The sequence below is a fragment of the Schistocerca americana genome, chromosome 1 (assembly GCF_021461395.2).
Source record: "Schistocerca americana isolate TAMUIC-IGC-003095 chromosome 1, iqSchAmer2.1, whole genome shotgun sequence".
NCBI lineage: Eukaryota > Metazoa > Arthropoda > Insecta > Orthoptera > Acrididae > Schistocerca > Schistocerca americana.
The window spans coordinates 232,772,082-232,797,916 of record NC_060119.1 but is presented as its reverse complement, the minus strand read 5'-3'; positions in this window follow the sequence as shown (position 1 = coordinate 232,797,916).

Sequence of the window (25,835 nt, the reverse complement as noted above, 5' to 3'; positions counted from 1 at the left end):
CCTCTTTGCCCAAGAAATTCACAGTGCCGTAGACACTGGCGAGCAGATTGATGCCGTATTCCTGGACTTCAGGAAGGCATTTGATACGGTTCCGCACTTACGTTTAGTGAAAAAAATACGAGCTTACGGAATATCGGACCAGGTTTGTGATCGGATTCAGGATTTCCTAGAAGAAAGAACACAACATGTCATTCTTAACGGTTCAAAATCTGCAGATGTAGAGGTAATTTCGGGAGTACCGCAGGGAAGCGTGATAGGACCTTTATTGTTTACAATATACATAAATGACTTAGTTGACAACATCGGTAGCTCCGTGAGGCTATTTGCAGATGACACGGTTGTCTACAAGAAAGTAGCAACATCAGAAGACTCGTACGTACTCCAGGAGGACCTGCAGAGGATTAATGCATGGTGCGACAGCTGGCAGCTTTCCCTAAACGTAGATAAATGTAATATAATGCGCATACATAGGGGCAGAAATCCATTCCAGTACGATTATGCCATAGGTGGTAAATCATTGGAAGCGGTAACGACCGTAAAATACTTAGGAGTTACTATGCGGAGCGATCTGAAGTGGAATGATCACATAAAACAAATAGTGGGAAAAGCAGGCGCCAGGTTGAGATTCATAGGAAGAATTCTAAGAAAATGTGACTCATCGACGAAAGAAGTAGCTTACAAAACGCTTGTTCGTCCGATTCTTGAGTATTGCTCATCAGTATGGGACCCTTACCAGGTTGGATTAATAGAAGAGATAGACATGATCCAGCGAAAAGCAGCGCGATTCGTCATGGGGACATTTAGTCAGCGCGAGAGCGTTACGGAGATGCTGAACAAGCTCCAGTGGCGGACACTTCAAGAAAGGCGTTACGCAATACGGAGAGGTTTATTATCGAAATTATGAGAGAGCACATTCCGGGAAGAGATGGGCAACATATTACTACCGCCCACATATATCTCGCGTAATGATCACAACGAAAAGATCCGAGAAATTAGAGCAAATACGGAGACTTACAAGCAGTCGTTCTTCCCACGCACAATTCGTGAATGGAACAGGGAAGGGGGGATCAGATAGTGGTACAATAAGTACCCTCCGCCACACACCGTAAGGTGGCTCGCGGAGTATAGATGTAGATGTAGATAGAGAAACTGGTTAAAGTAAAGAACGATTTCCGTTTATTTTGTTGTTATTGGCCGGCCGGAGTTGCCGAGCGGTTCTAGGCGCTACAGTCTGGAACCGAGCGACCGCTAGGGTCGCAGGTTCGAATCCTGCCTCGGACATGTATGTGTGTGATGTCCTTAGGTTAGTTACGTTTAAGTAGTTCTAAGTTCTAGGGGACTGATGACCTCATAAGTTAAGTCTCATAGTGCTCAGAGCCATTTGAACTTTTTTTGTTGTTATTGGTCTGGTGAATCAAATAAAACATGCCTCAGACTTGTAATTGCAATAGTTTTCCAGAACATCCAGAGAAGCGAAGATTATTACACAGGTAATTTTGTTTCCTTTCCATTAAGGATGTAGAAACTTGTGTCATTGTTCACAACCGTTAGTGAGTTGTTTCAGTCGTTTCCTAATCTTGAAACGAGTTAGTCTCCTGTATTGATCAGTGGAAGAACATAATAACAGTAGTGTATTTAAGAGAAACTGCGTACAGTTTCAGTTAACATTATTCCCATGATTTTTCCGAAATTAATTTCTCTACAACTTCTGTCGAAAACTTTGTGCATTTGTTTGGAATTTAGAAAACAAACTTGGCTGGGTAGTCAATAAATTAAAAATTTTACGAAATTGCTTCTTTGCTTCTCTGGATGTTCTGGGAAACTATTGCAGATGCACGTCTGGGACATGTTTTAATTGATTCACCAGACCAATAACGACAAAATAAATGGAAATCGTGCTTTACTTTAACCTCGTAAAGTTTTGCGATGGCTTTATATTAGCGAAGTTGTTAAATTTCAAACAAAATCTTTTAGTAGCCGTAACTAAACATTTGCGGACCTAAGTTTATAACTTTATGTGAACTTTTTCGTTGTATATATATATATATATATATATATATATATATATATATATATATATATATATATATCGTAATTTTTTTAATTTACCAAAATTTTCAACAAAAGAATGTACTAGTAATAAAAATGAATTTGTATGATAGAACATGTACAATCACACGATGTACGACCTGCTATACAATAACAACCAGCAGGTCTTTCTTTACTTAATAAATAAATAAATAATAGGTGTGGTGACTTAGAAATGAACTTTCTCATTCCGGCTCCCGCCAAATGCAAAGTGCGCGCTGTATTCGCTACCTGAATGCTAAGGACAAGAACGCCGCTGCGATTCATCGCGAAATTGTGTAAGTTTATGGTAAGAACGTAATGTCAAGGGAGCACGTAACGAATGGGTGCGGAGTTGCAATTGTGAGACGGAAATTCATCATGAAGACAGAAGCGGAAGGCCGTCTGTTGTGACTGATGATGTGATACAGAAAATTGAAGAACATCCCCTCTCTGATCGCCATTCGACAACTGACAACCTGCATGCAGTTTTTCCAAACATTTCACGACCTGTTGTTCATGAAATCGTAGCTAATCGACTAAATTATAGTGAGTTGTGTGCGCGATGGTTGCCCAAGACGCTTACCGAAGCACGCAAACTGATCAGAGTCAGTATCGCTCGCTTATCACTTTACTCCAGAGACCAAAGGAAAATCAATACAGTGGCGCCATGCTCACTCTCCTTCAGCGAAAAAATTCGAAACTTAACAAACAGTGAGGAAACTAATTGTGTCACTGTTCTGGGACAGAAAAGGTGTCCTACTCGTTTATTTTTTGAAAGGAGGTGAAACTCTAAATACTGGAAGACGTTGTGAGGCCACGAAGGAGCTTCGCAGAGCCATACGGAACAAACGTCGTGGGATGCTGACAATGGGAGGCTGTTTCTACCATGACAACGCGCGTCCGCACACCGCTCGTGCAACGCAAGAATTGTTGACTTCGTTTGGTTGGGATATTATAAGCCACCCCTCTCACAGCCCCGATCTCTCACCTGTAAAGGATGAGCCAGACAATAAGGGATTTTACTTTATTATATGAACCTCCAAATGGTAACTTCATTTTTCTTGTAACGGCCAAGCCTCGGCCGGCATTGTTAGCTGCCTGTAAATTCTTTCGTCCCACGGTTTAGCAACAGGAAGTCAGCACCGATGAAAGGCACGTTGTTCATGCGCCTCTCTCATGTGCTTACGAGGTAACGCCGCCCCAGGCGTCGCTTAACAGGCAACGTTGTGGGAAGTTCCATGCCGTCCGCACGGTTTGCTCGGTCCTGACCAATCGGGGCGGAGGAGGCAGCGTGGTGCGTCGAATATACCCGGCCGCCCGTCGCCGGGCTCGCTCTCTTGTATTCTTGCTCACCCGCGAGTCGGATGCGCACCCTGTAGCATCGAACATCTCCCGCTTCTCCCGGTGCTGTAACACTGTGGACTTAGTTTTGGCAGACAACTTTCGGTAGCTTCGCGAACAATGTTCGCCAAATTATAAGCTCCGGCTCACCCTCACCTCCCTAGGCCTATGTAGCTCCTTTCAACATGCTTTAGCCAATAAATGGCCTTTCTATAAAAATTACCCTATTATTCCATAGCGCCCACTGCCTGCCTATACGCCCATCCTGTACACACCTAATGACTATCATCTGTTCCCTAAACTAAAGGAACACTTCCGAGTAAAACACATTTCTGACGACGATGAGCTGAAAATCGAAGTGAATAGCTGGATGAAAAAGGCTGCGGGAGACCTCTATGACGCAGGAATAAAAAACGTCGTCCCACGGATGACAAAATCCAAAATCTATTTAGGTAAATAATGATTACATGGAAAAATATTGCAAGACCTATGGTACAATGTATGTAAATTTTATTAACATAAATTATTTATTTGTACTTCAAAAATTTTTTCTAGCTTTCCTTTTCAGATTAGCCTCGTTCATAGTGTTGTTCCTAGGGTCGCCACAAGAGTAATTCGTAGACTATGAAGCAGGAGACAGACAAAGGTGGCTGGGTACAATACAGAATATCAAGAGACAGTGCTAAAACTGAATAATCAAACACATTTACATACCTTTTGAGAAGCAGTCACTTAGAGCATAACAAGCATTTCCACTCTCTGAATAAAGTCTTTTGTCAACACAACAGCAGACTTTCTAGCTTCGTTGGTTCTCGCAGCCGGCCGGGGTGGCCGAGCAGTTCTAAGCGCTACAGTATGGAACCGCGCAACCGCTACGGTCGCAGGTTCGAATCCTGCCTCGGGCATGGATGTATGTGATGTCCTTAGGTTAGTTAGGTTTAAGTAGTTCTAAGTTCTACGGGACTGATGACCTTAGAAATTAAGTCCCATAGCGCTCAGAGCCATTTGAACCATTTTTTGGTTCTCGCAGTCCTAACTGTTATGACATAGGGAACTGCCGGCCCGTGGAGTTTAGTTGTCAAACTGAGGAGGCGATCTCCGCTGCCGAATTGGGCCCCGAGCGCTGTCGTCGGCCTCCTTCATGCCAGGTCGAAGAGGGCGCTGGTGTCGTGTAGTCTTCCCGGAGAGAGGAGGTGCGGCGCCTAATTTGCGTATACTGCGGCGATAGCGCGTTCTCTTGGGGTCCGCGGATACTGACGTTGTTGCTGGCGGGTTTTTCACGGCCAGCGCACGAGTGGTGCCTTACGATGATATCACATAAAGTGCCCCTGAACTGCCTACGACATTTTTGGATCGGTTTCGCCTAAGGTAACACCGGTGATATCGGGAACGTTTTTCGAAGTTCGCTGGCGTCGGCGATGTCGCCGGGCTTCAGCAGTTTTTCAAAAAATATTCAGATCAAAATATAACAATTTACGAAGGTAAAATACAGATGATCTTCATAAAAAGACGACAGCTGTGTGATATACATTCAAAAACTTTATGAGGGTGTTGTGATGTGGGTTGCTGGTAACTGCGAGTGTTATTTTGGAAGTGAGCGTCACTGGAGAGAAATGTTCAAATGTGTGTGAAATCTTATGGGACTTAACTGCTAAGGTCATCAGTCCCTAATCTTACACACTACTTAACCTAAATTATCCTAAGGACAAACACACATATCCATGCCCGAGGGATGACTCGAACCTCCGCCGGGAGCAGCCGCACAGTCCATGACTGGAGAGCAGGGCTTCGGGGAGGATGGACTGATAGGTGGGATGTAGATGTTACGGTAGGAGCAGGATATCAGCTGGGCGAGGAATGGGTGGACGGCAGTTTTATTTTGGAATGAGCAGTCTACGGTCTGAGGCAGGAGTACATCTCGAGGATATATACAGGGTACAGGAGTGGAAGAATACGGAAATTTCGTTAGTAAAGGGTATGAGGAGCATGGAGATGGAGGGAAGTTGGGCCATGCTGATAGTCACGCCGCAGCAAGCCATGGTTCTCCAGGACGGAGGAGCCATCAGGACATTGGGACTTAAATTTATAGGAGGTGTGGGAGATACATAGGGCAGATGTGTAAAATTGTTTCGCTGGTAAACGAGACCGGTGGGCTGGGATAGATGGACACGGTAGCAAGGCACAGTGCATGGTGCTCTATGACTTGGAGGGAGTGGTAAAACTTAGGAAGGGGCACAGTTCAATGCGACGTGGAACGGATGATGGTCTTGAAGGTTTGGAGAAAAGTGGAGTGATTTAATCCTCATATACGGCCTGTTATTAAGTTTTGGTTGTTTCAATCTATTGTGAATTTTCTTTTGTATGGTTAGAAGGTTAGGACTGGAAGTTAGTTTGTGATTATGTGTTAGTCTGGGATATTTGAGTGTTTCAGTTAGGGTGACTGAATGGTCGTGGACTGCGAGGTGAAGGTCTCGGGGATAAAAATCTTGGTTTTTCCCATCGTTATTAACAATGAACTGGCAAACTGCAATTATTGTTTCTCATTAGTTGTAGAATATTTCAGTACAAATGAAAATTTCTGCCGGGTCGGGACTCGAATCCAAATTCCTCGTTTATCGCTAGCGATCAAGTTAACCATTTCGGTTCTCCGAGCACGCTTCCAGGAGCGGCCATTCGTCCGTCTGTCCACGAATGAAGATGTGGGCCACTCTTAGAAGCGTGCTAGGAGAACCGAAATGGTTATGGTGGCCGCAAGCGATAAACGAGAAATTTGGATTCGAGTCCCGGCCGGCAGAAATTTTCATTTGTTCTGAAATATTCTACAACTGATGAGAAACCATAATCGTAGTTTGCCAGCTCATTCTTTACAGAGTGCGGCTTCTGAACGTCAACATAGTGTTTCAGACGATGCACTATGCAGCTCGTGGTTCTTGGCTATATTTTGATGAAACTGATGTAAAGGTTTTAGCTTCGTGCATTTTTTTTCGGTTGCCAAAGTTTTAGTAACGAAATTCTGCTTTATTTCACCCGTTTTTCAGCCGTTAAGTTTGGAGCATCAGTTCGCGTGACATTGTCCTGCCACTTCAATTTCAGCGTACATCGGAATATTTAATCTCCAAACAATCCGTGAATTTAAAGTTTAACTGTTAGTAATAGCCCCTTAGGATTAGAACTTGCTAATAATGTGGAAATATTGATTTCTAACGGCAATTCTGACGCAGCATAACCGTGTTTAGACCTGTATCTCAACTGTTGCAAAAGGCTATCGCTTATGTTCCGAAACGTTGGGTTTTTAAAGCGGAGCTGAAGCGATGATCCGAATGAGAAAAAATGTTGCCTGCATATTGGAGAAGGTACACAAGAAGGTGGAAGGAAGTGAGATTCTAAGAATTCATTTATAGTGAGTAGAAGTGGATAGCATTAATGCGAACTGTACCCTCCGTTTGTTAGTTTCGGTGAGTTCAAAGAAGCAGAAGGCGCGCCTCACACTTTTTGACAAAATGACAGCGTGGCTGCTGCGACGCGAAGCTGCCTGTGACACAAGGCCGCGTCCAATACAGAGGGAGGGAAGCCTGCCGAGTCCGCAGCGCAGCGTCGCGTCGCGGCGAATATTGGAGGCGGGCTATTGTCTTCAGCCACCTGGCTGGCTGGCTTGCTCGATGCGTAAAATTGATGTCTGACGTTCATATGGCGGCGAACGCCCGGGGCGCCGTATTGGACGCCGGCGCCCGCTACTCGCTCTGCCGTCGCCGCCGGACGCGGCAGCCTGCCGCTCTGTTCCCTTCCCTCAGCACGTGCACAGCATGCGGCAATTCATTTGAAGCGCGTTTCACGCCTCAATTATTTTCCGTGTCGCACGACGCTGCATGCGGGCCTGTTTCTGTTTTCCACTCAAAGCCAAAGCTTCTGTTCCCATCTCTCTCACAACCCCTCCACTGCTCTCTCTCTCTCTCTCTCTCTCTCTCTCTCTCTCTCTCTCTCCCTCTCTCATTAACTCTCTCTCTCTCTCTCTCTCTCTCTCTCATTCGCTCCCCTCTGTTTCCGCCTGTCATTCACTCACCCTCTTTTCCCCACGCACGTCCACTCTCATGTCTCACACAGTCTCCTCTTTTCTCACGCCCTTACACTCATAAACTCTTTGTCTGTTTACATCCCTTTCCTCTCCAGTCTTGTTGCGACATAAATTCAAATTGCTTGTCCACTCATTGAGAATACTATAGTGTTTCTTACTGCTTCACTCAATCGAGCCATATGGACTGCCTTGTGTCTTGTGGAATGTCTTCCAATAACAGCGGCGGCTTATCTGTCACTATCTATACTTACTGGTGACTATTTAGAGCCCCCTCAGTAAAACAGCAGTCGATGATGCGGTTCTTGAAAATCTCGCGCCACACTTTACCGACGGCGGCCACTGCTTGCCCACTTCTCTCTGGCAGTCTTCACTTTCAAGTGACTTACAGCGCGCATTACGACTATGCATTTTCCTGTTCAAAAAAATGTTCAAATGTGTGTGAAATCTTATGGGACTTAACTGCTAAGGTCATCAGTCCCTAAGCTTACACACTACTTAATCCAAATTGTCCTAAGGACAAACACACACACCCATGTCCGAGGGAGGACTCGAACCTCCGCCGGGACCAGCCGCACAGTCCATGACTGCAGCGCCTTAGAGCGCGCGGCTAATCCCGCGCGGCCATTTTCCTGTGATTTGTAAATAAAATCTTACATAAAAGGTCTCACGACTTTGCAGTTTTATAGATACCATTCGGAGAAGTGAAACCGATAGTGAAATTCGTTACTATGAACTTGTTAATGGAGTGAAATGTGACAAGGATATGCCTTCGAATGTAGTATTCGTGACCCACCACTTTGCCTGAATCCTCTTGCACGTTAATGCTGCTTTGTAGTTATATGTGGATTGTATGTTACTAGTGCTAAAATGTTAACTGAACCTTTTACGTGAATTGCTATCCTTTTGGCTGGCGAATTTCATTCTTCGGTCATCCATTTTCTTGAAAGAAATTTCTCAGTTGTTGCAAAGATCTAACGTGACTGCTTTGCATAATCACGTTAAACGTTCTATAATCGCAGCGCTGTCCTAACATTTAAGAGATATCGTCATTACGAAACCTAGACCCACTTTTTGGAATGTCATACATGGCATGAAAGTATGAACAGCTTCACCAGCCAGTTATCTGATTACTAAAATTCTAGAACACGGACTGGTGGGCCTCAAGCTCACAAGTAAACACAGGGACCGTGCCTGAGTAGCGTGTCTGTTTACATTTGACTCACAAGGGCAGACATTTTTGGGACTTCTTCTGTCGCGGTGGGACCAAGTATTCGACTCTTACCTTGTAAATATTTGGTCAAGTTCCACACACGTAATTTCGTTGAAGCTTTGCTCGACGGATGTTTTGAATGCAATTTCATGGAATTGACTGTAATCTTGTTCATATATATGTTCATATATGTGTGAAATCTTATGGGACTTAACAGCTAAGGTCATCAGTCCCTGAGCTTACACACTACTTAACCTAAATTAACCTAAGGACAAACACACATACACCCATGCCCGAGGGAGGACTCTAACCTCCGCCGGGACCAGCCGCACTGTTCATGACTGCAGCGCCTTATGTAATCTTGTTAACAGCACCTTACATCTGCCACACACCATGCACTGAATCTGTGCAGATGTATATCAAAATGGCCGACTGGGACTTGAACGACTGGCACAAAGAGACACCTATCAGTGGGTACAGCATCTCTTCGCGTTTCGTTTTATAATACACAACGTGGCGCAGTTGCAGGGCACACCACTAGGGGCAGCTGTGTCTCAAGATGGCGTATAACAGAACGATGCATGCGTTTTTTGTCCTTGAATTCGCTATATGTGGTTAATGTTGACAGTTCAGCGACGGTTTTGTACCAGATATCAGGTAAGAGCTGCAACAGACAAAACGATCCATGGGTGGTGCGACACTGGCTGCTTGTGTGGTGCGAAGAAAGACGGATGGTTGGGACCATCAGCAGAGAAGGCGGAGAGTGGGCAGGAATCATTCATTAGGAACGCGAAGAAATCGGCAACCTCGTGTAAAGTCATAACAGCTGCAGCTTTCAAAAAATGGTTCAAATGGCTCTGAGCACTATGGGACTTAACATCTATGGTCATCAGTCCCCTAGAACTTAGACCTACTTAAACCTAACTAACCTAAGGACATCACACAACACCCAGCCATCACGAGGCAGAGGCAGCTTTCACATATGCTGACTACTCGGAACAGTGAGCTTCGTTCGGATATTTTCAGTGAGTTGAGGCAGCTGCATTAGGAGACGGTTCTTCACGGAAGATGGTCTTCAGTTACAAAGCCGCATTCATTTGTCTGGAAAGGTGAATCACAATGTGCATGGGAGCAGGACAACCACAGCACAAAGTGTAACACATTCGACATTGACCTGAACTTATCGTCTCTTGTGCCACATCCTCTTCCAAATTTGCTGGACTATTTTCCTTTCCGGTGTAGTGCTGCTTCGTAGTATTTGAGAAAAAATTGTAAGTCTTTAGTAAAAGTAATAAGTAGTGTGGAAGCCGCTGTGGAGCGTTGCGTTAACAGCCGCTCTTCGGTAGCCGTCAGTTTGGCAACATGATTCCAAAGCGAGGAGAGCCGAGCGCAACAGTAAACTTTGCCGCACAATGGTAACCATATAGCCAGCGGGTCGATGTTACCAGACCAGTGCAGGTCTCTTGTAACGGGCGACGTGACTAGATGTGGAGTTCTAGTGAAACAAATGTGCGCAAGAGGCGTATAAATAACAGTGGATTGCGAGGCAGTGCATATCTTCTCGTCTTCGACAACCATCAGCACGACCACAACGCCAGAAATACGCTGGATGGATCCATTGGGACATCGCTAGCAGCAGCCATGGGTTCGCCACCAGGCTGGGCTTGCTGCCAGCGCTGTCTTCAGTGGATCTTGGTTTTACAGCCCTGTCGACCTGCCATCCGCACCTTCTGCCTCCGACGCTGCATCAGCAGTAGTCCCTCTTCCGCCTGAGGGTAGCAAGTCTTACTGCGGGCACAGTGGTCTTCACACGCTGTCGTGTGACGTCAGCAAGGCGGTGCGGATTCCACGACGACGAGGAAAGCACCGCGCCGCTGACGGCAGCGGTCATGGCATCTAAAGGCGACCAACAGACCACGTGACTTCGGTCAGCAACTCAGAACGCCAGTTCCGCAGCTGCTGCCCGTTAACCATCACCAGCCGGTGACAACAGAGAGAGAGGCGTGTTTGCTGGAATGAAAAAACGTCCTTTGCGACTGTGTTTTCACTGGGGCCGTCGATCCCATCACGCCCCCGTCTGACCCTACATCAAATAAAATTCCTTTCGTGTACCTGGACACGCTGCGCCAAAGGCTTATACCACGGTATTACAGGAATTCATTCTGCTACAAGACTGTGATCCACCACACATTCTCTCCGGCATTTGTGATTATCTCAGTGCCGAACTGCCTCAGCCTTCGAGTAGACATGTTTCCAATCAGGACCCTCCTGTTCCTCAGTAGCCCCTCTGGCCGCCTACCTTTGATTTCTTCTTATGAGGTTCTGCCAGATATCGTGTGTTCCCGCCACAACTACCTTTTAATTTGGAAGTGCTGTAGCAAAGGAAAATTAATGAGGTAATTCATTCCGAGCATGACGTGTTGGAAAATGTATGGCAAGAGTGTGGCCATTGTGTCGTCGTTTGACAGAAATGGTGCCCGCATTGAGCACCCGTCTTTATTGTATGATTATTTGATAGCGGAACAAACACTGGAAGCAGTTACTTCTGTATAATATCTGGGAGTATGCGTGCGGAACGATTTGAAGTGGAACGATCATATAAAATTAATTGTTGGTAAGGCGGGTACCAGGTTGGAATTCATTGGGAGAGTCATTAGAAAATGTAGTCCATCAACAAAGGAGGTGGCTTACAAAACACTCGTTCGCCTATACTTGAGTATTGCTCATCAGTGTGGGATCCGTACCAGATTGGGTTGACGGAGGAGATAGAGAAGATCCCAAGAAGAGCGGCGCGTTTCGTCACAGGGTTATTTGGTAAGCGTGATAGCGTTACGGAGATGTTTAACAAACTCAAGTGGCAGACTCTGCAAGAGAGGCGCTCTGCATCGCGGTGTAGCTTGCTGTCCAGGTTTCGAGAGGGTGCGTTTCTGGATAAGGTATCGAATATATTGCTTCCCCCTACTTATACCTCCCGAGGAGATCACGAATGTAAAATTAGAGAGATTAGAGCGCGCACGGAGGCTTTCAGACAGTCGTTCTTCCCGCGAACCATACGCGACTGGAACAGGAAAGGGAGGTAATGACAGTGGCACGTAAAGTGCCCTCCGCCACACACCGTTGGGTGGCTTGCGGAGTATAAATATAGATGTAGATGTAGAATTAAAAATTAATTTCTGTATGTGTCGTAGTTTACTCACAGTCGTCTTATGAAGACCTGCAGGTACTTACGAATAACTCTGTGTAACTGAATCTACATCTACATCTACATCCATACTCCGCAAGCCACCTGATGGTGTGTGGCGGAGGGTACCTTGAGTACCTCTATCGGTTCTCCCTTCTATTCCAGTCTCTTATTTCGTGGAAAGAAGAATTGTCGGTATGCCTCTCTGTGGGCTCTAATCTCTCTGATTTTATCCTCATGGTCTCTTCGCGAGATAAACGTAGGAGGGAGCAATATACTGCTTGACTCTTCGGTGAAGGTATGTTCTCGAAACTTTAACAAAAGCCCGTACCGAGCTACTGAGCGTCTCTCCTGCAGAGTCTTCCAAAGCCCGTACCGAGCTACTGAGCGTCTCTCCTGCAGAGTCTTCCATTGGAGTTTATCTGTCATCTCCGTAACGCTTTCGCGATTACTAAATGATCCTGTAACGAAGCGCGCAGCTCTCCGTTGGATCTTCTGTACCTCTTCTATCAACCCTATCTGGTACGGATCTCACACTGCTGAGCAGTATTCAAGCAGCGGGCGAACAAGCGTACTGTAACCTACTTCCTTTGTTTTCGGATTGCATTTCCTTAGGATTCTTCCAATGAATCTCAGTCTGGCATCTGCTTTACCGAGGATCAATTTTATATGATCATTCCATTTTAAATCACTCCTAATGCGTACTCCCAGATAATTTATGGAATTAACTGCTTCCAGTTGCTGACCTGCTATTTTGTAGCTAAATGATAAGGGATCTATCTTTCTATGTATTCGCAGCACATTAGACTTGTCTACATTGAGAGTCAATTGCCATTCCCTGCACCATACGTCAATTCGCTGCAGATCCTCCTGCATTTCGTTACAATTTTCCATTGTTACAACCTCTCAATACACCACAGCATCATTTGCAAAAAGCCTCAGTGAACTTCCGATATCATCTACCAGGTCATTTATGTATATTGTGAATAGCAACGGTCCTATGACACTCCCCTGCGGCACACCTGAAATCACTCTTACTTCGGAAGACTTCTCTCCATTGAGAATGACATGCTGCGTTCTGTTATCTAGGAACTCTTCAATCCAATCACACAATTGGTCTGATAGTCCATATGCTCTTACTTTGCTCATTAAACGACTGTGGGGAACTGTATCGAACGCCTTGCGGAAGTCAAGAAACACGGCATCTACCTGTGAACCCGTGTCTACGGCCCTCTGAGTCTCGTGGACGAATAGCGCGAGCTGGGTTTCACATGACCGTCTTTTTCAAAACCCATGCTGTTTCCTACAGAGTAGATTTCTAGTCTCCAGAAAAGTCATTATACTCGAACATAATACGTGTTCCAAAATTCTACAACTGATCGACGTTAGAGATATAGGTCTATAGTTATGCACATCTGTTCGACGTCCCTTCTTGAAAACGGGGATGACCTGTGCCCTTTTCCAATCCTTTGGAACGCTACGCTCTTCTAGAGACCTACGGTATACCGCTACAAGAAGGGGGGCAAGTTCCTTCGCGTACTCTGTGTAAAATCGAACAATCCCATCAGTTCCAGAGGCCTTTCCCCTTTTTAGCGATTTTAATTGTTTCTCTATCCCTCTCTATTTCGATATCTACCATTTTGTCATCTGTACGACAATCTAGAGAAGGAACTACAGTGCAGTCTTCCTCTGTGAAACAACTTTGGAAAAAGACATTTAGTATTTCGGTCTTTAGTCTGTCATCCTCTGTTTCAGTACCATTTTGGTCACAGAGTGTCTGGACATTTTGTTTTGATCCACCTACCGCTTTGTATAAGACCAAAATTCCTTAGGATTTTCTGCCAAGTCAGTACCTAGAACTTTACTTTCGAATTCATTGAACGTCTCTCGCATAGCCCTCCTCACACTACATTTCGCTTCGCGTAATTTTTGTTTGTCTGCAAGGCTTTGGCTATGTTTATGTTTGCTGTGAAGTTCCCTTTGCTTCCGCAGCAGTTTTCTAACTCGGTTGTTGTACCACGGTGGCTCTTTTCCATCTCTTACGATCTTGCTTGGCACATACTCACCTAACGCATAATGTACGATGTTTTTGAACTTTGTCCACTGATCCTCAACACTATCTGTACTTGAGACAAAACTTTTGTGTTGAGCCATCAGGTACTCTGAAATCTGCGTTTGGTCACTTTTGCTAAACAGAAAAATCTTCCTACCCTTTTTAATATTTCTATTTACGGCTGAAATCATCGATGCCGTAACCGCTTTATGATCGCTGATTCCCTGTTCTGCGTTAACTGTTTCAAATAGTTCGGGTCTGTTTGTCACCAGAAGGTCTAATATGTTATCGCCACTAGTCGGTTCTCTGTTTAACTGCTCAAGGTAGTTTTCAGATAAAGCACTTAAAAAATGTTTTAGAGATGCAGTTTTAATTATTATAATTTTTTTTTTGGGGGGGGGGGATGGTATTTCTCAGGAAGTTGAATTCATACACTCTCTTTATTTTCTAATAGCTTATCAAAATTTTGCTTCGAACTGGGTCCTCACCTTTTGTTTTTTTTATTCGAAACCAGTAATTTACTGCTCTTGGCAATGTTATTTTCTTTATAAATGACTTTTTAAGGGTGTCCTCACTGTTAGCGACACGTCGGCAACAGTGATATTAGAAATGGTTTGATTTTGGAAAAACCAGTAAAGTTATCGTCATAAATCAGAAAACGATTCATTTGTGTTAATCACTTTTTCATTACATGCGATTGTATAAAATATTTAAATTACTATGACCCGTGCGAGTCATTATTCTCCTTGGTAACGGTTTGTGAAGGGGCCGAGTGTTCTCCAATTCTACTCGCCACTCCCGTCTCCGCGCAAATCTTTGTGTGGCGTGAAGTCTTTCCACATGCTCCCCGCAACGACGTCTAAAATCCACTAGGAATACTTGTGCGCTATGAACTTTCATTATTCTAAAAGGTATCCCCCAGTGTCCTCTGTGCAGCGTCGGGTACTGTTAGTAACCATTACTGGAACTCTGATTGTACCCCCAATAATGGAACTCTAGGAAGGTACGTACTTTGGACCTGACAAATCGTAATTCGGTCACGAATATGGAAGCCGTTAGCTTTTACGATCAATATTGATGGATTATTTTGAGTTTGGACTCCAGCGCCGAGCAATCAGAATACGGAGAAATAATTTTTACTTTTAGACGTTTTGTTTTGCAATCCGTCAGAGGCCAGGAGTAATCTAGAGCAGATTGTGCGCTATTGCTGCGCACTCTGGTTTGACTAGGATGTTACCGGCTCGGGGGGTTTCAGTAACGACCTACGAATGACGAGGCTAGTTATACGGCCCACACTCGCTTGCAACATGGCACTCACCTATTAATCACAAATAGAATGATTATTAGTCAGTGGACTCAGGGAGGGATACTTGAGAGGTGAAAACGAATTTTTCTTATCTACTGTAACACATATACTGTATGTTAAAAGTATCCGAACAGATATTAGTCGCCTGCCGCTGTGGCCGAGCGGTTCTGAGCGCTTCAGTCTGGAACCACGCTACCGCTATGGTCGCTGGTTCGAATCTTGCCTCGGGCATGGATATGTATGATGTCCTTAGGTTAGTTATGTTTAAGTAGTTCTAAGTTCTAGGGGACTGATGACCTCAGATGTTAAGTCCCATAGTGCTCAGAGCCATCTGATCCATTTTTGTCTGTGGAGGAACGACAGCCCAATCTGAGTCATGAGTCGAAACCAGATAAGGTAGTGATGTTGAACTGGAGTTCATGCTCTAACTCATCCCAGATGTGTTCCTTTGTGTTCACGCCGGAACTCTAGGCAGTCCAATTCATTTGGGGAATGATACTGTCCAAGAATGATTGGCTCACAGATGATGCTTTAAGATAGGGGCAAATATCGTCTCCGAACTTTTGCTGTAGCGTATACAGTACAGAATGCAGTAGAATGTGTTCATATCCTTCAGCAATTAACTTTTCATAAGTACAATAAGTAAACCACACTCTAACCATGAAAAACACCTCCATATTGTAAAACCACCTTCTGTGCACTTCGCCGTTGGAAGTTCACGTAATGGTAGGTAACGTTCTACAGGCGTGCGCCGAATTCAATTACCTCCTTAGGGTCCGCAACTTACGGTATACTGGCTAGCGTTGCTGCCTCCTCATCATCATCAACCGTGACAGTGGCTCGATTGGACTGTGTAAAGGATTGGACTGTGAGTAAATCGGGACTTTGTACGGGCGTTGATGACCAGGCAGTTGAACGCCCCAATAACCAAACATCATCATCATTATTCATCGGATTGTTACAAATCACAGCGTGATTTGTCAAGACAAATCACTCGTTTCCTGTCACCTATTGTCTAGTGACGTCGTCCTTTACACCACTTCGTGCGTCGCTTAGCATTGGCTACAGCGATTTGAGGCTGTTGAGAACCGGCCGCACCATCGTACCCCATACGTTTTAACTGACTATTCGCAAAAGTTGTGCTACCTGGACTCTCAGTGTCACTTTTGAGCTCAAGAGTGAGTTCTTTCGCTGATTCTTTACAACCTCCATCCGCAATGCTCGACGGATCATGACCATCAGTACACGGCGTCTTTCTGTTCTTGGTTCACCTGTGGCTGTTCTTTCGCGTCACCAACACTTGACTTGGGCAGCTTGAGAAAGGATCAAATGTCCCAGATGACTCTGTTACTCGAGTGACATCAAACGACTATCGAAGTAACTGAGCTCTCCTGACCGAGCCATCCTGTTCTTACTGCTTCTATGCTGACAACACAATATCCCGACTCCATTATCTGGGCGGATCCGACTCTCGTGAGATGTAGTGTCAACTCTGCATTACACAAGGGTGTCCAGATACATTTGATCAGATAGTGCGTGTGTCACAATGAGAGAAAACTATGTTAGTTTTACCATACGATAGAGTACGACCAAGTAATGTGATTCGCATTTCTTCCACCTGGTTCATATTAAACGTAGACATTAAACAGCCCGAATGCTGTTTAAGTAGACGTACCTCTACTCAGTTAGCAGCCAAGAACAGAAGTTCGCGATTCGGGAAATCCAAACATAAAAATAGAAAATAAAGTTCCTTCCACCGCACTGAATTTTCATAGAATAATTACGAAGCTCTGTAGTTTCTGCTCTACGTTGAAGCAATAAGTACTACTCTGTACCTTTTTCTTCTATCTGTAAAACACTCCTGTCGACTGAAGCACGAGTCTTTGTCAATTGGCTTAACTAAATGTGGACCTCATGAACTTGTAACATGGGGTACTACGTATGCAGGACTTATGGAGGAGGGGGCGTAGAATCTTGGATTCGAATGACTGCAAAATGCTCAGAAACTTTTTACTGCAATGATTTGCATAACGTAACTTTGTTAAAAAATCGGAAACCTCTCCCTGGCATTCTTTTGGCTACAGAAAATTTTTAATCGTAGCCGCTTATGCAACGGAGCGTTCTCACTGCAGTTCAGTAAAATGCTTTGTGTCTCAAGTCGTGAACGGGTAAATTTGGCTTGTGTACGATCTTCAGTTACACTTCCCCAACCCAGCGTCAGTTACGCTTGAGCTCTTTCTTTTCTCAAATGTAATGTAACATTGTGAGATTCATCATTTCACGTGTATTTCGAATGAAGTGCACTTTACCACCCACATTACTGGTCCAATACTTGTCCATGAGCGCAGAAGTTGTGATATTTTAGCTGTTCTCAGAAATTTATAGCTTGAAAAATACCGAACATATAAGCCCATTTTGTCTTCTTTAATACGCAACTATGAACAAAATCCTGTCTGGTATAATATGGAAAAATGATATTATTATACATGACATCGTTCCCGCAATATTAAAAAGTGATAAATTCGTATACGTAGAGAAAAGGAGTTCATAAATACTTAATGATCAGTGCTCAATATCGTATTTAAGTTCAATAACACTTTCTACATGGATTTATACTGCATTTCCGTATGTAATACTTCAAAAGAGGGTTCCACACACAACGCCACACCGCACTGTTCGCACTAATAACGTGACTCTCGTGAGATGCTTTCCCACTTTCTTTCTTTGCTTTTGAAGAACAAACTCGGGAGGCATATTTTTTGCTTGTAGTTGGTAAATGTTGCAGGAAACGACTGTGTCAGTTAGCCTACAGGTCCGTTTTGCTATTTGGAGTTGTTGGGAAGATTGGTAACGAAGTCAGTTACTGTCATTTTCTTGGCCTGAAATGAACTGTGTAATCAAAATGCTTTCGATACTCTTACTAAGAGGAAATGGAAAAAATAGTTTTCGCCACTATTTTACTGTTCTGTGCCTGAACACGTTGTACTGCAGTTGCCATAAAACATACCTCTTTCTCCTAAATCATCTTCACTATCTAGAGCATCGACCATGCCTCCAAAATTCAGAAAATCGGCAATTTCTTCATCAGATAAACAACGGTGCACCGATTCTCACACAGAATTCCAACGCTATGTCCACAGGTGAAAACTGTTGTGGACTGGCAAGACAGCCAATCCACTATGACAGGTAGCCGAAAGGCACGCGTTTAAGCTCACGCAGGCTGACGTGAGGTCTGGAAAATGACAAGGAATTGAGACTAGCAAAAAAGGTACGTAGCTTCTGGAATACTTAACTTTAATCCATAATTGGTGAACATCGGTCTGACGGTACATGCATCACAAGATAAATAGCAATTGATAATGGCGCCTTGCTAGGTCGTAGCAAATGACGTAGCTGAAGGCTATGCTAACTATCGTCTCGGCAAATGAGAGAGTAATTTGTCAGTGAACCATCGCTAACATAGTCGGCTGTACAACTGGGGCGAGTGCTAGGACGTCTCTCTACACCTGCCGTGTGGCGGCGTTCGGTCTGCAATCACTGATAGTGGCGACACGCGGGTCCGACATATACTACCGGACCGCGGCCGATTTAAAGGCTACCACCTAGCAAGTGTGGTGTCTGGCAGTGACACCACAAAACCAATGACTCATAACGAACGAAATACCGCGAAAGCAAGACGCACATTCACACCATCTATCCGTGCAACTAATAAGTAACAGTATAAACATTGTATACCATTAGTCAGAGGTGCGAAAACAACGCGCAGCGCCTTTTAATCAACAAAATACGCTGGCTCGCAGAACCTACGACCTTGGTGCTAAGAGAGTTAAAGAGTGTTTCAACGCTTATGATGTTAAGTGCTCCCATGATCGCCGCAAAGTTGAGGGAGATGTTCTTGTGGTAGAGCGTTCGATTCTTCGAACACCGTGGATGACAACTGCTGGGAGGAGGACAATGCTCCTGTGTATATTACATGTCTGCACCTCTCACCATAGGAGAATACGTCCAGCACTAACAGGATCGTCTTGGTGGTCCAGGTGATACAGTCTGGAGAAGCATGTAATTGCACAGGTGTAGCCACTTCCATATCCTTGAACACGATAATCTCACCCTTCAACGGTATTTTAACTCTGTAGTCCTTCCCACATGTGAGTGATTTCAGGCCTGCATTGGGTCCAACTTCGTTTTTACAGATGATAATACACGACAGCATCGAACTGGCAGTTGGAGGAGCCTCTAGAACGGGAGTACATTCGGGAATGGACTGTCCTGCCCCTTCCCTACCGACTTAAAATCCATGGAGCACATATGGGATGCGCTGGGAAGACGTATTGCAACAAGCCTATATGTGCCAACGACCGTCAATCAGTTGTCAACCGCGCTGGTGGGGGTATGGGACGCCTTACTTAAGAAAGTCCTTACCAACCTTGTGGTCAGCATGCGAGCACGTTGCCGTTGGTGGTGACCACACAACGTACGAACACTACGCCCAGGGGGACCAGCTTAGATCTCGCTGATTTCAGAGTAATTATAATGTTTAAATAAGATTGTCATTTCTGTTCGTCTCTGAGCCGTGTATCGACTCGTGCTACACCTTGTGTTTAGAGGGACCGATGACCGTAGCAGTCTGGTCCCTTTAATCCCACAAACCAACCAACCAACCTTGTGTTTAGATTGCATTGGCTTTCCTTTTCTTCCCCTGACATGTTTGTTTGATATGCTGTCTGTCATTAAGTGGCTGCTTGGTTGTCTTTCCCCTCTGCTATCGATATCTGCGTTTGCTTCCGGGAAACTGCTATGGAGGAAGTGAGATCTCTGACCCGTGGGAACCTCGTGTGGTGGCGGGGAAGTAAGGGAGTTGCGCGCAGAGAGAGTGTGGTGGACACGGGAGGGTAGTGTGGCTCTCCAGCGCGCAGCAGGCGTGGTCAGTTGTACCGAGTCGCTACGTATGTCGGTCGTGTGTAACGAGCGGGTCGAGTTGACGGAAGAGCTCCCCGCGTGTTGGTTGTATACAGAATCGCCCCACGAGTTGTTGCTGTTCATTTCGCCTTGGTGGGACGTTAACAAGCTTCTTTAAATGCTCCGTTTCAACACTGGAGTTTAAAAGGAGACACCTAACATGAAGGAGCGGTCACTACCCGTCAACGTTGCAGAGAAGACGTGAACTCCGGTGACAGAGCGTGTTGTCGCGTGCGCGGTCGGATGTGTGGATCCTTGCCATCGGAGGTCGTGTACTGCCTGTTCAAGTATAATTGCAAGTTAAGTTCGTGGAAGGTTTAATCATTAAGTAATAATTTTGCGTAACCAGCGTCTCTTCTGCCTTGTGGCCTCCGGCGACCGGGTTTGCTGTCCCAGGCATCGGTGTAATTGAAGACAGTGATCTTTCCTCCTCCTCTCGTTACTGTCCGATGGGAGGTGTAGTTTTGGCAGTTTAATTGTTTCGCTATTCTGTCGTGGGTTATGAGTAAATTCATGGTTCTTGTTGGTTGATCATATGGTCGCTCATTCAGGATTGTGTTGTGTAATGTGTCCTTGCACGAGGTTAGCTCTAATTCTGACAGCAAGTTAAGCCATCTTATAACAAGTTTTCGCTGGCTAAAAGTCGGTGCAGTGACCAGCCTGAGAGTGGCAATTGTGTTTACGGCCGCGTTTAAATTGGTCAGTAGTCTGTCTAGCCTCAGCATTTCTGAGTGGGTGATTTGTGGTCGCCTTACACGGGTCCGTCATATCTGTTATGTTCTAATGATACTTCAGGACACTTTTGTTTAAAATTTTTTTTTAATTCCTCCAAATTTGTAAATTCCTTTTATTGGCATTAATCGTGTGTTTGATGAGACTTGTTTAATTTTTTTAATGGCGGTGTTGGTAGCTTCACTACCTCACCGTACCTTATTAACAAATTCCTGTATTTACTTTAGTAGCCTGTTTACTAATGTTCTTTAAATTTTTTAAAATTCTGGTATTGCTATAAATTACTTGATTACCGTTAGCGGCGTGTTTTAAAAGGTTGTTTATTGCCGTACTGCTACCTTCTGTGTTTTTTTTTTAGTTTTTTAAATTGTTGTATTGCTATAAATTATTTGATTGCCGTTAGCGGCGTGTTTAAAAGGCTGTTTATTGCCGTACTTCTAGTTTCTGTAAGATACGAATAAAACATTTGTGAAAATCTCAACTCGACAGTAAACTACTAGAAATTTGGTCCCGTTTCCCAACTTATGGTGTGGCTTGTAGTAACCGTAACCACTGTGTGTGTCAGTCTCATTGCGTATTTCTTTGAGTTACATTTTGCAATATACTGTAGCAGGTCCCGAAAAGCATTTTCGCCTTAAAATTTTGCACACCACTCTATCATGTAACTTACGTAATCATTGAAATACGAAAGCGTAAAGAACATTGTAACGATTACATCTCCATAACAATGAATTTGGAACTTGGCATGCGCAAAAGCCCGTTGGTTACCGAACTGAAATTGGCAGCCGGAGTGTCGATAGCAGGTGGCTTGAGCCACTGAGGTGAGCTCGAAATGGTGCACTGCGCTCGTGTGCATTTGTGAGGTGCTATTTAACAGCATGTGAATTTCTCGGAAGCGTAACACCCGTCCGTTGCAGAGAATTGAGGAGAAAATTGCTATAACAGTTCATGCCAGTTGCCGAAAATTTAGCATAGGCAGCAGTAGTGCATCGTTTTCGCCACCAACACATACTATTGTAACGCTCTACTAGGACAGCATAGAGAGACGCTAAGCAGATGCTTACAATGTCCAGTAATTTAATGCCAGTGACGCTTTTTTGGAAACAGTCTTTTTCCTGTAATGTAGTGTTTTGTACCACTGTAGATTGTACATCGTAAACTGCGTTATTGAACCACATTATTATTATCTGGGGTGAGTCCTTGATTGCAAAATTTCTATTTGTATGACTGAGTATCATAAATATGCAACAGAGTTTAATAGAATCATATCAAATTTTGCACCTTGGAAAAATTGACGAGGAAATCTACATTTAATAACCACTAGTTCGCATAGTAATTAGTATTTATTCTATTATTATTTTATTTCAAACTAACTATTTTAAATTTTATTTTCGTTCTGCTCCTAAAGAAATGTTGATAGAAATTTGCTTTTTTTTGTATTCCAGCGTGTCGATTGCATGATGTACTACGGTATCTCTTCTGAACAGTACGTTGCAATGCATCCCAGATATACTCAATAATGTTCATGTCTGGGGAGTCTGGTGGCCGACAGAAGTGTTTCAACTCAGAAAAGTGTTCCTGGAGGAATTCTGGACGGGTGGGGCGTCGCAGTTTCCTGCTGGAAGTGCCAAGTCTTTTGGAATGCACAACGTACATGAATGGATGCAGGTTATCAGACAGAATGCTTACCTATGAGAATCGTATCTAGATGTGTTAGGTGTCCCATATCACTCCAACTACACACGCCCCACACTATTACAGAGCCTCTACCAGCTTGAACAGTCCCCTGCTCACATGCACGGTCCATGGATTCATGAGGTTGTCTCCATATCCGTACACGTCCATCTGCTCGATACAATTTGAAACGAGACTTGTCTGACCAGGCACCATGTATCCTGTCATCAACAATCCAATGTCGGTGTTGACGGGCCCAGGCGAGACGTAAAACTTTGTTTCGTGCAGTCATCAAACGTACACGAGTGGGCCTTCGGATGCGAAAGCCCATATCAATGACGTTTCGTTGAATGGTTCGCACGCTGACACTTGTCGATGTTTCAGCACTGAAATGTGCAGCAATTTGCGGAGGGGTTGCACTTCTATCACGTTGAACGATTGTCTTCAGTCGTCGTTGGTCTCCTTTCTTGCAAGATCTTTATCCGCCCACATCGATGTCGGAAATTTGATGTTTTACTGGATTCCTGACATTCACGGTACATTGGTGAAATGATCGTACGGGAAAATCCCCGCTTTATACTACCTCGTTTATGCTGTGTCATACTGCTCGCGCGCCGACTGTAGCACCACGTTCAAATTTTATCTTGATAACCTGCCATTGTAGCTACAGTAACCGATCTAACAACTGCGCCAGATACTTGTCTCATATAGGCGTTGCCGACCGCAACGCAGTATTCTGTCTGTTTACGTATCTCCGTATTTGAATACGCATGCCTACATCAGTTTCTTTGTTGCTTCGGTGTAGGTCTGAAAGCATTGCTTTTCTGTTCCGATAATTCGTATAGAAATAGATTTGTGGAGGTAAGAGTAAGTTTGCTGCGACGTGTATATGCTGTCGTGTTGAAGGTTATTTCTAGGTTACAGTACTCACACTCTTTTTGTAGTATTAATGTTTTCTCAAAATTATTGAGCAGTGTTTCTTAGGCGTTCTAAATTCAGTAACCACGGGGAATAGTTTCGTCAGCGGGAACGATACAAAAGTTAGGTAATTTATTTGTAGACACAAATTAGGTATACCACGGAAAGAAGGAAGAAATATCCTACAAGGAAACTGTAGCACATGATTTTTTTTTTTTTTAATTTGAAGTAGAAAAATGATCCAGAGTGGAAGCAGTCTGTCATTCGGACATACTTGCATGTCCGAAGGAACTTTGCATAGAACCACTCAGGTACCATAAAATACGGACACTACCCTACTGGGTTACTTATTTATTTATCTACCAGGTTGGCTACACAAACCGCAGTCGGTTTTTGGTCTCAACAATCAGCCACCTCCATCTTCTTTAGTCCATGTATTCTCCAGTTACTCCCACCATACTCTTATAATCTCTGATCCAATCAGTCGATCTCATCCATCGTCTTCCCCATAGTCTCTTACCTATGATGCCCTCGTCTACCACATGTTCCGCGATCTGGCCTTTTCGACTCATTACTTGCCGATAACAGGTCAGACCCCTCTTTATAATCACTATCACAACGTACAGTGTTTTGTGCAACTCCTGCAGTTCGTTCTTTCTCCCTTTTCTCCGTATTCTCTACCCTTAACTGATCCAAAAACATGTTTCAAAACAGCATTCTAAAATGTTAGGAATTTTCTTTGTATCTTTGAGGTCAGAGTCCAGCTCTCTGTTTCATATAGGACCATAGGTTGTATCACAGCCCTTTAGATACTAATCTTCGTGGATCTTGATAGAAACTGGGACTTGAGCAGCTTCTCCAGCGCAAACTGTAAGGTGTCAGGCAAATCCAACACCTTCCGTGAAAACCCTGACATGATAAGCAAATCCAGTAGTATGTCACATAGCTCCGAATAAATCGTGACATTAAATTAACCAAAGTAATACGAGTAACGAGTGAGCAAATGGAATGCCACAGACTAATACAAGAATGCCTAAATGCATGTCATACCCTCCCACCGTGAGACAGACACAGTTCCGAGGGGAGAAACGAGAACAGAAGCCGAGAGCACAACCGTGTTAAGCGAGAAGGCCCTACCATAAGGGACGGACACCCACGTCGCCAGCTAACCACTACGACTACACCACCCGCAAGTTTTAGCGTGAGACTTTTTCGCGTCTCTGTTACGTTAGGACCACCCCCCAGCCCATGTTAAAAGATAGAGCCCTCCAGAAGAACAGTATAGATCTTACAATAACGCTAAAAGGACCCCACCAACTGCAAGTTTTAGCGTGAGACTTTTTCGCTTCTCTGTTACGTTGCAAACTTTAAAAACATTGCCCCACCATGAAAAGTATAACGTTTCTCATTGGGTAGACAGAATTTTTATAGGCGGAGCTTAAGGTTAACATTGAAACCCTGATTGGTCAGAAGAAAACACAGCCAGATAGTCTTTTTTAAACCAACTTCGGTAAATTGTAGTAGGGAGAAGTTAGAGAAGAGTTGCTTCCGAGAGGGCGAGCTGGACGGAGCTGCGCCGGCCGCCGCCCCCTGACGAACACCGACAAGGTAATGAACGCACGCGATGACGCATTTTTGAGCGCATAAGGCTTCACTCAAAACTGCAGAAGTCTCATCTGTTACACCCCTTTTTGCGTAACACTAGTGTCGATCGTCAACTAACGCTCATGGTGTTCACATTTGCTACTTGAAGTAAAAATCTGAAACGAGATGATTTTTCTGTTGTATAGTTATTGAGAGGCCACATCAACCACTGAAATTTACAAGTTAGATAAGTAATTAAAGATAATTGAGGGTCACTGTAGACCATTTTGATAGTTTTCTCTCTTGTGAAACTTAATTTAAACCTAGATTATAGATGTGATATGGCATAGGTCATCCTTCGATCCATTGTAGAACTTGGAAACCTATTCAGGGAATATTCGTTCACATTTTTGTTGAACGCTGTTGGTTTTTACCATCCTGTATTGAAACGTTTCCTTTTATCAATCGCGCAAATTATAAACGATGTTTTGTGAGTAGAATAAAATTTCCAATGGTAAACTTAACTGCTTTTTCGACGTTATTTTACCAGCGAACTTAAAATAGGAAAGCCTTGAACCCCTTCCACTAAATTTAGTTAGTATTAAGATTCCTTTACAGGGAGTGCAGTGGAGCTGACGCTGAAATCATTAAGTATTTGGTTATATCATCGCTAGTCTCACTGAACTCTTCTGAACTCTACATGTCATGTGTGGTCTGACGTCTCCTTACCAGCAA